This window comes from Gossypium raimondii, chromosome 10 (assembly GCF_025698545.1).
Source record: "Gossypium raimondii isolate GPD5lz chromosome 10, ASM2569854v1, whole genome shotgun sequence".
Lineage (NCBI taxonomy): Eukaryota > Viridiplantae > Streptophyta > Magnoliopsida > Malvales > Malvaceae > Gossypium > Gossypium raimondii.
The window spans coordinates 20110798-20122424 of NC_068574.1; the positions used below are offsets into that span (position 1 = coordinate 20110798).

The 11627-nt window shown below is 33.3% G+C and overlaps 1 long non-coding RNA gene across 1 annotated transcript; it reads right to left on the reverse strand.

Annotated features, from left to right (window-relative positions):
* Positions 1-805: 805 nt before the first annotated feature.
* On the reverse strand, positions 806-3027 carry LOC105778013 (uncharacterized). The gene is made up of 2 exons (XR_001128497.2): positions 2861-3027; positions 806-1473 (listed from the first exon to the last, which is right to left on the reverse strand). It is a non-coding gene; the product is annotated as an uncharacterized LOC105778013 (long non-coding RNA).
* Positions 3028-11627: the final 8600 nt, after the last annotated feature.

Sequence of the window (11627 nt, forward strand, 5' to 3'; positions counted from 1 at the left end):
ATATTAAAGTAAATATATTTTGACTTTTTAAACTAATTTGCATGTTAATATGAATTTGACGATAATAGTTTATTAAATAAAAAATAATATTTTTAAAAATAAAATAAAATAATATTTGCTAATTAAATGATAATTGATTTAATATATAATAAAGTCCATTATTTTTGGACAATAATTAAGAGAATAAAATAGCATTTTCATAGTATTAAAGATAATAAAAGGAAATAACCAATAGTAAAAATCAACTAATTGGATAAAATAACATAACTATTATTAGTTTAAAAGTTTTTCTAGGGTCGTGCTTATATATATATATATATATTATAGATATAGATGTTGATGGTAAAAGTGTATAGAATTTCTAATGCATCAATAAAAAATTAGGTTAAAATGTCAAATAAGCCCTCCAAAATAATTAAAAATCAATTAAGCCTATCAATGAAAAGTGCATCCAATTGAGCCATTTGAATCATGATTTGTGCCCAATTGGGTCCCTTAAATTCATTTTTCCATGGAAGCCCCTAACGAGCCCCTAACAAGTTATAGGCTTCTCTCGAAGTCACTACATATTCAATCTTTTAATCAATTTAACATATGTCTATGCCAAGTTAATATCAATATTACAATTGCAAGCACCGTTCCGACAAGATTATGAACGGTAACAATATATGTCTATATCGTTACAAATTTAACATCAAAGAAATTAAACATGCACCATTCAAGTTTTATGTCCATTAATCACAACCCTTTTAGATTTAACAATTAACTCAATTACCCACTAATGTTGATCAAGCAACAGCAAGCATTAAACATGAAAATCACTTGAATGAATAAACATCAAATTGCATCAAACATCCCTAGCAAAGTACCAATAATCTCATATTAGGGTTCCATAATCATTCTAGCAAATAAACTTTTAGCTCATAATCATCAAACTAAAAAAAACTTCAACAAATTTTATCCATGATTTCAAACAATAAAAAAAACAAAATAATAGGTAAATACAAAGGCGAAGAGATGTGAGTCTAATGTCGGTGGTTCTCCACAAGTTGTTTGCGTCTTGTACTTCCTCCTCTTATCTGCTTCTTTTCCGACGCTCTTACCCTGAAAGTTTTTGTTCTGTTTGTTCAATCTCAGCGGCTGCCCTCCTATTTTTTGAGAAATATGATCTTTATATCCTCCTTTAAAGAAGATAGACTAGATCAAACCCCTTTCGTATTCTATTTTTTTCTTATTAGAAATGTTTTGGGCCTTTACATGTTTGTTTAGCCTATTCTTTCTGGTTCCCGATTACTATCAGCACTTGATTAAAAGATGGGTTAAGCTCAAAAGCTGATGTGGAGCTCTTTAAGTATGAAGTTTCCAATTTGTTCATGTCAGGTTTGAGGCTATGGCATTGCTGCAGCATTGAGGCTTCAATTGGTGAAATTTAGCATATTCTTTTCTCCATATTTCTAATGTTCTACTAGTCACCTTCAAGGATAAAAATTCACATTTTCAATGTCCAAATTGGCAGGAATACATTATTAAAATAAAGCTTCAAAGATTAACTACTTACCATAAACATAATTAAAATAACTACTAAAACACTCTCAATCACTCTTAACTTAAATGAAATAAAAGCTTAAAAGTAATAAAATAACTCTAGTAATTAAAATAACTACTAAAACACTCTCAATCACTCTTAACTTGAATGAAATAAAAGCTTAAAAGTAATAAAATAACTCTATATCCTAGAGTTATCAAATATAATTAAAAATAAAAATTACTACACCTTTTTGTTTTTTTTCTCACACGTTGCCCTAGATCATAAATGAACTCATCCTTATGAACTTTCATTTTATAATCCTTCCCCAACTAAAAAATTATGCATCAGTAGAGGTGTTCATAGGCCAAGCCAAGCTTAGGCCTGATTCAAACAAAAATTTTAGTCCTAAGCCCAACTAGACATGGCCTACCGAAATGATTCATTTCACTGTTTTAAAAATAATAAAAACATTTTTATTTAAATTTAATTATAAAAATATAAATTTATTTTTAATTTTTTTAATAGTAAATCGGATCGACCCATGAATATCTCTACCTATCACTCACCTCTAGCCATCGAGCACTAAACTCATCGTCACTCAAACCTCTCACTAGGCACCCTCACAAATTCAATCATTGTCACACTTTAGTTTCCCCATTTATGCACTGAAGGCAGGCTTTTACTTCCCTATCCATCCATTTGTGGGTGAAGTCTTCAACTACTATGGTGTTGCAGCGAGGCAACTAGTTGGAGATTCATGGTGGATTATCATAGGGTTCCTCATCCATTGTACCAAACGAAAGGAGTAGCCCTAGCTAAGGGTTTTTTAGAACCTATTTCAACTGTTGCAAGTAAATCAAACTACTTATCCGAGGTTGTTTTATTTTGCCAAGCGTTAAGAGAACCCTTCCATGGAAAACTTGATGTATGGGAAGGTTAGCAACATGAGATTGGATCACCACAAGTACATACTTGTGGAATCAAAGTTTAAGGGTTTTGACTTTCCCATTGAATGGACTGTACCTCCCACTAAATTGTACAATTCCAAGCCTTTCTTTGGAGGTTACAAGGTTACCAAGAAGCAATTCAATAATCTCTAGAAGGTGTTTAAGTATTGTTTATTCAATGAGGGTGCGAACAGTTTTTGCAGTGTTGATTTTGAGCTAAGGTTTGTTGATGATGGGTCCTAGAAACCTCGTAACGAATCGCGGCCCTTTGATGTTGATCACACTTTGGCCCATATCCTTCAAGGGCTAGCTATAAAGCCTTGACAATATATAATGATCTATAGGAAGTGCTCAGACCAAAAGTGGTGGATTTCAGATGATATACCTTAGATATTTCCCCTTATTTTCTTCAAGGGGAGGGGGAGAACAATTGGAGTAGGGATTAACACAAGTGTTGTTGCTGATGCAGGGACCATTCAGCCATTCTTTTCATACAGTCAATCTCGACCTTTAAATGGGGAAATATCTTCTGCAAACTTTGCTATAATTGAGATTTCCCTAGACGAAAAGGAGAAGGGCCTCTTATGTTAGAAAAATCAATTTAGAAAACAATTATTATAGGTACAATAGAAGTTTTAAAAATTTTCTAAAACCAAACTCTTTTGTGATATTTAAAGTATAACCCTAACCAGAATTATAAATGTGCTTTGTACGAGGTGGACTTAAGTCGATCCTAGTTTTTAATCGAACGGCCTTCTTTACTATCCTCGTACCATGAATTGCGTCGAGTGTGGGCTCGAGCAACACAAACCAAAAACTCAGAAAAGAAACAGTTTACTTACTTTTAGTAGGTGATCGCATGCCAATGTACGAACACTAAACAAAAAATTAGCAAGAAAGATAGAGAATCAAAAGTGGCTTTGACTACAAGTGTGATAGGATAGTTATAATATTAATATGTGTTACAATATAATACACAAAGTATTCTAATGATCGAACCCAAGAGATTGTCAATTGTACATTTGTTTGTCAAATTAATTACAAGCTAAGCAACTACTAGTCTATTTGAATCGAAAATTAGTAGCGCAAACTAAATATGAAAATATATTAAAGCTAAATTCTAAATTAACAAATAAAAATACCAAACTAACTTTCTTCGTTCTTACTAAAAACAATGTGATTGAAATGATGATCAAATGATTTGTTAATTACTAACTAAGCTAATAAACCTATGTTGATTATATTATTTGCTAATTGTCATTAGGAATCTCCTCTCAGTCTCATCCTAAACTAAAAGATACCACCTAAGCTCCCCTCTCGGTCTCACTTAGGCATATAAATCTCCTATCGGTCTCACTACTCAATACAAATGTATCAAAGTCCTACACAATAAAGTCTCCTCCCAGACTCATCTATCTAAATCTTCCACTAGAGGCATCAATTCTAGTGTAATATATGATTCAATACAATTGAACAAAAAAATAATCAAATCATGGATAATTACTTAGTTAAGTAACTCACTCATCAATCAACCAATAAAATGATTCAGCAGATAATCAAATTTAAATCTCACGCAAGAATTTTAACAAACACATGGTAGGTATAAAATATAAAAGAGAAGGATTTGAGAAAATGCTCATTAATATATTAACATTTGATGAAACCCACAAGCTTGATCATCTCCATTAAAAGAGTTCTCGTCAAAATAGAAGAAAATCTACACCAAAATCTATTTTAAAGAAAATAAAATAAAAGAAATCTAATCTAATCTAAAAATATGAAAAGTAAAAAAATGTTTAACCTTAAAATTCTACGCCTAAATACTTATAAAGTAGTATTTATAGTCTTTTCTAACTTAACCTAACAATGACAATTATGCCCTCACTTAAAATTTAACTTAAGTCTTGTTAGACTGCAAAATATCCTTCATAAATTTTGCCTCGTCAGAGTCATTGTCGCGACACCCATATTGTAATGACTCGATTCTCGCAAGTGTTAGAAAAGTAAGTTTCAAACTGAAAACTTTGAACGAAAAAATTTATGAGTCAAATATGAGATTAAGAAATTAAATTAATTAATAATTAAATCAATTAAATTAGTATAAATGGTAAAATGATTAAATTGCATGGTGATTAAAAATGAATAGAAAATTGATTATAAATTTTATAAGCCCTTAATAAGTTAATAACCAAGTCCATGGAAATAAATATTCTATAATTAATATTATGGTAGTGGAATATCATGGCCTTCTCCGCTATTATTCATTAATCAACATTAAAAGGCATGTTCAAGTGACAAATTAGTGACAAGTTAGTGATTTATTAACTTAATTGAACCACTAATCATATATATAACCTTTAGTGGGGAAAAAACATTATTTTCATTCTTTTCTCTTCAAACCGTAGGAAAATAAAGAAGAAAAAGTAAATTTAATCATTCAAGCTTAGTATTCATGCCTATGTGTTAGATTTCTTAACTGTTTGAGTTTTAATTAAGGTACCATTAATGAAAATTTTATGAAATTAAGCTTGGTAAAGGTAGATTTAAGAATAAAGAGTTAGATTATGTTAGTACTAAAATAGAAAGTATATAAAAGTGTTGAATTTTAATAGAAATCCAACTAAACCATATAGTAATTTTATGGTATTGGGGACCCAATTGATTAAATTGAATTTTCTTAAAAATATATGTTATAGATTGAAAGCTAGAGGCCCTCAGTGAAGAAATACGAAATCAGAATTCAATTAGATAAAGAGAACTGCAAACAATGAGTGTTTCGAATATTAGGATTTTAAAGGACTAAATTAAATTAAATGAATTTATGTTTGATTTTGTTAAATTTACGTTGAATTGTGTGATTAACAACGCTTCTATAATTGTATATCGAACATAGGTAAAGACAACGCTGGAACGTCAAAAGTGAAAGAAGAGGAAAAGATGAATGTTATATAGTTTCTGTGGTTTGTGCTTCTATAATTCAATTTCGGTTTGCTTTCGTAGATTGGTTACTCATTATATTCAATATGACTATGAATTGAGGTAACTACTCTATTTTATCTGATTAATACTACGAATTGTGATATAATATCTTAATTCACCTCACTTTATGGATTGTCTTACTATGCCACTTAAACACTAGCTAGCTAAACTTCCTAAGTGTGTGTTTCATCGTTGTCAATTCAGCATAACACTTAATCTCCTTTACGCTGGATACTTGAAATGCTCCAAGTATTCCATTGTACACTTACAAATATTACAATTGACCTACCACACTTGCAGTCATAGCCACTTTTAAATCTTTATATTTTATGCTAATTCTCTACTAAGTGTTCGTACACTGACGTGAAGTCATGTAACACCCTTACCTGACCCTAGAGGTGATCATGGGTTGGGCTACTCGGCCTGGCCCGACAGCCTGCCCAAAAAATGGGAGGGTTCGGGTAAAAATATAAGCCCGAAATATGGGTTTGGGCAAAAAAAGAGGCCCGTTTAGAAAATAGGCCGGGCCTCCGATAAAACTTTTTTAGCTTCGGCCCAACTCGGCCCAAATTGTATATTAAATATATTTTTTTAATTTTAATCAAATATACTTTTTAATCAAATATATATATTAAATATATACTTTTTTGGAAATGGAAGCACCCACCTGATCAATTCGTGAAAATAAACTTTGATGCGGCATATGATGGAAATCTAAACCAATCGGGTGTGGGGATTGTGGCGAGGGATAGTGAAGGAAATGTTCTCCTATCGTTCACAGAGGTTCACAAACAGGTTGCTTCAGCTTTTGTCATCGAAGCAATCGCTTGCCGGTCAGCAACACAGATTGGTATTGACATGCAATGGGCAAAGATCATCATTGAAGGAGATGCATTATCGATTATTAAAAAGTGTAAGATGAAGAGCCATGACAGATCAATGATTGGAGCATTTATCTATGATATTCATCAGATAATGACCAAATCTAGTAATATTTCATTCGAGTACATCCCAAGAGAAGGGAATAGTCTGGCACATTCACTCGCAGAGGAGGCATTAAAGAGGAAAGATGAGATTTACCTGATAGGTGGAGTCCCTGAGTATGCAGAACATCTGAAGGACAGAGATAAGGAGGACGGAATGGATTGAAGAGGAAACGAAGAAATGAAAAGGCTATAATTGTATAATCAAAAGGGTTTGGGGAAATGCCTCCATTGGTATCCGGGAAATCCCAGTAAAGAAATGGAAGATGATGAGACAGGATGATAACAGATTGGCTTTTGATTGGGCAAAATAGCGGTGGAATTAATTAGTTGTCTAGAGTCTTCTTTTATCTGTTATAGTTTTTGATTTTTCCTTCTGCCTTGGGTTTACTTCATCAGAATGGATTGAGCCCAAGTCTTTGCTTTTTAGGTCAGTGTCTTTGTTTTTTTAATATGGGTCATGTCATACTCTTTTACATTTTTCAATAAAGCCCAATCTGAATTATGTTTCAAAAAATATATTTTTTTTTGGTGTTGTAAAATTTAATATGGGTCAAGCTGGGTCAAGCTCGGGCTTAGCAATTTTCTTTTGGGCCGAGCCTAGACAAAATTTTAGGTCCATTTTCTAGGCCCATGATCACTTCTACCTGACCCGTTCACTGAATCCGGGTATGGGGCATCACAACTGGATCGGGTTTACGTGCAATATTAGAACTCATTATTTTAAAAATCAAATTGTGTTCCCTATTTATTAAAACTTACAACAGAGACAAATATTTTTAAATAAAGTTTACCACCCAAACCCCAGACTTTAAGGGCATTACAAATTTACAATATATGTATATTCGACTCCACTGTGAAGTCTCTAAAGCTACCCATTTCTTATATGCATGACTTAACAATAACAACGAATCCTCGATTCCACACAGTCTAGCTTTGTCCCTCATCGAGTTCCTTATCCCTCAAATCTTGCAACCACAGGTCAAAACCTTTGTAAATTCGAATGAACTTAGTGAGTTTCTACATTACACGAAAATAGGCTCCATCTTACAAGGGTTTTAAATAAAAAGAATTGAATATGAATAACTTTCTGTTGGCAAGAGTAAATTCTCTTAAACCCATCATAGCGGGCTCTAAGCTACTCCAAATCCTATCCATTTGTGCATAGATCACTAAGCGAATTACCCCCAACAATTCTATCAACCCACGATCAGTCCTGACAGATTCTTTAGACGTCTCGCTATTTCCATGGATTCTGTCTTTTACTTGTATTCTTCTTTCCATTTAGTCCTAGTATGGAAGTCTTCTTTCCACTATGTCATTCTAAGGTAGCCCTGTGATTTACCCTTTTAATTTCCCTTGGGTATCTCCCTCTCTGCGATTATTCCAAATTTGATTAGTTTGTGGTAGACTCTTTTTATTACCATAGCCCCAAAAGAATTGTTGTCATATCGTCTTCTGGGATAACTAGAAAGATTTCCACGCCACTCTGGCGGGTTAAGTCTCACTTGGGACGAATAGCGGTTGGATTACTTCTATCATGCTTGTCAGTATAATGTAGCCTTCTGTTGTGGACCACTTTGACCTTCAATACCCCGCAGGCTATCGTCAGAGTGACCATCTATTTTCATGATCTCTCCCCCCCTTATATTGGTTTCCTGCGAAACTAGCCCTTTGACTGGTACTTTTTTAATGGTTTTCCCTTGAAGAAAAATAGTTTCGAAAGACGTATATGCCACCCAGTATATCCTTCTTTGTCAATGGATTCTAAATAACCCTTCTTTTCCTTATAGACCCACCCGCGTACTTTGTGTCACATCCTTAGCTTCTAAGGTTTCTCTGAGCACACTCTGGCAGTTCTTAACGGTAGATCATTATTTATGATCCTTGGTTAAACCCTCATTCATTATCTTGTATACCAGGCACCACTAGTGTGTCAATTCCTATAGTTATTTCTTGTTGGGTTGTCACCCATATGCCCTACTGGCTTTCACAACTACTACTCCAACAACCTTTTCCTATTTTCATTTCCTTCCCTATTCATTGACGGATTCCTTCGTCCCGTTTGCTAACTATTTTGCCTTATACTTCATATTTACTTTTAAATCACCTTTTCCTTATTCACAATATTCTCCCACATTTTCCATCTTGGTTGACCACCAGTGTTTATCTTCCAGACGGATTACCCTGTGTTTAGTGTCTCAGCGGACTCTACAAACTACCATAGTTAAGTTACGATCGTAATCGGCATGTTTCATGTTTAATGTCCTAGCGGACTTCATAGGTTTCCATAGATGAGCTATGGTATTACGCCTCATAATCCCCATGTTTACTATCTCGTATTTACTGTCCCAATAGACTATACTGGTTTCGATAACCCAGTTATGGTCTTACACTTTTAACCTTTTGGAGTTGTCGCCCTAAAAGACCTTATCGTCGTAGTGGTGTCGTCCCATGGAGCCTATTGACTGCCATCACGATGTTGCTCTATGTAACCTAATAATCGTCAACATCATCTTATCATATATCCACATTGATGCTCGAACACCAAAGTGTCCCCCCGTAAAGCTCGGAGCTTCACACATCATGGTTTGCTCTTAGCAATCTTCAATGGCAGAATGGAACTAAAATTTTAGTTTCCCTTTTTCCCTATTCCTCCATCCATTCCTCCATTCAGCATCCTAACATTGATGCTTGAACACCATAATGTCCCCTCCATACGGTCCGAAGCTTCCAACATCACGGGTGCATTCAACAACACCATATGATGGTATCTTACATAATCACCCTTTTCCCATCCTAACTTCATCTATCCTGTCAATAATTTCCCCACATCAAGTATACAATACAAAAACATATCATACATTTTATAGTTAAACATACATCATGCCAGTTTACTTATCATCAATTATCTATCAACTAGAAGGACATGATACTTCATTTGCCTCATCCTCTTAGCTTTTTCCCAAATGCTAAAGCTTCCACTGTCCTGGAAGCAAACCATGGCAACCAAATCAGGGGTTAAACTCAGTGTTCTAACCTAATCCTTAATTTCCCAGAAACATGCAAAACCCTTAAATGGTTCTAAAAACCCTTAACTTTGTTTTCTAAATCTTACATACATCGAAAGACTTAGAACCTTACCAGCTCCTCAAATTCTCTACTTTTTCAACTAATTTCTCATGATAATCATTCCATGCAGAGCTTCTTGAAACTATCTCTTCTTTGGAGCAACCAAAGAAGAAGATGAAGTAGAAACGAAAGATGAAACCAAAGTGAAAAGAATTCTCTCATCGAGAAGTCATTTTTCTCAGCTATTTATAGCCTTTCCTGCATGACCTCCAACCATTTAAAAATCAATCATTGAAAATTATTTTGCCCCCCACTAAGGGACTACTTGGTTTGAAACCAACCGAACCAAGCTTGGATTTCAACCTTATCTAATTTCATTCCCAACTTTTCCTAACTTTTCAGTAGATACCGCAATATTATGGCCTCTTTCAATCTAACCCCAAATTGGTTCCTAATTGCTGGGTTTAAAGGAAACTAGATGTGACAAGTTAGGTTGGTGGTGTTGAATCGTCGATATGCCCTGTGGCGCAGCGGAAAAAATATTCCGGCGATCATCAACCACAGATCAATGTATGAGGAACGAATCGGGTTGAGACAAGGGTAAAAAATATACCTTTTCGAAACTAGAAGAACAACGAACAACATTTTTCATATGATCCCTTTGAACGATGTCGATCCCAAGCTGCAACAATAACATCTTGGCCTCTATGTAATCCCCCAAGTCAAAGAACGAACAATAAGATTCTCTTGAACGTTTCAAAGAGTTTTTCAAGAAGGAATGCTAGACCTATTTTATTTTTGTTTTCTTGGTAACCCTAACGCACTAAGGGATTATTTTCCTTTTATTTTCTTTGATATCACATATCAGGAGAAAAATGAGATTATTCCCTTCTTATTAAAGAAACAAATGGAAATTCATAAAAGAAATTATATTCTTTACAAAAGAATATCAATTTCCATATCTTTTATATTTTGACCGAAATTAATTATTATAATTGTTTATATTAATAATTTTGGTAAATTATATACAATAAATATTTTGTATGAATCAAATTCATATATTAATTTTATCTATGTTATCTATTTGTGTACGACAAGTTTGTACATATAATGTCTTCAATATTTAACTATCAAATTAAATTAATTTGATAATTAATTAAATTCATGTGATAGCTAAATACAATACAAAATGTATTTGGATTCTGTTCACTTCAACTATAGGGTGTGACCCTGTAAGTTCTTGTAACATTAGTAGTAATACTCAAATGTTTCTAATATTACAAGCAATGAGTGACATCTAGCAATGCATCATTGCTACCCAAGTTACAAGAAGTTGTGATTCAACATAACCTTTCTGTGATAATATTTTCAAGTATTATATCATTTTATCCTTAATATCTAGATTGGACACAAGTCATGGAATAGTCACACATGTATAGTCCAATCTCATATTTCTTGATATTCTGAGTTGAATACTATAAACAAATAATTGTGATATCTCATATCAACTTATTCGAGCATGGCCATACATTTCTAGTCTCACTCCATCAAAAGGCCTAAGATATTGCTCCCATTATGTAGGAGGGACAAATCCTATCTTGATTAACCATATCCCTCTGCATAGATTGCAACATACCCAACATCAATCTTTATAGTATAAACTATTATGGTAGACATTTGAATGTGTCCAAATATACAACTTACAATTTTGGGACAATGATGATTCAAGTCTGAGGATAATAAACATAGTTATCACTATGAGTAATTGTGACTATTACATAATAATCCAAGAACCATACTCATAATGGGTCAATCCAGTATGTTATTCTCTAACACATACTTGTGTATCGATTTTCACATCCCTATGTCAATTACAACACTTTGTCATCAATCAACTACATATTAGTCTCAATGCATTATCATTGTCCAAGCCTGCAATAATACATGACTAAGAACTTTTTAAGAATAATCATATTATACTCAAGACTTTAATATTAATCAGTTAATTTGTACACGTAGAAAAAGAAACGGAAATAACAATGGCAATGTATTATATTAATAAACAAGGTAAAACAAGTATGTGATTATAATCATCTCATGATTGGTCTTTAGGAATAC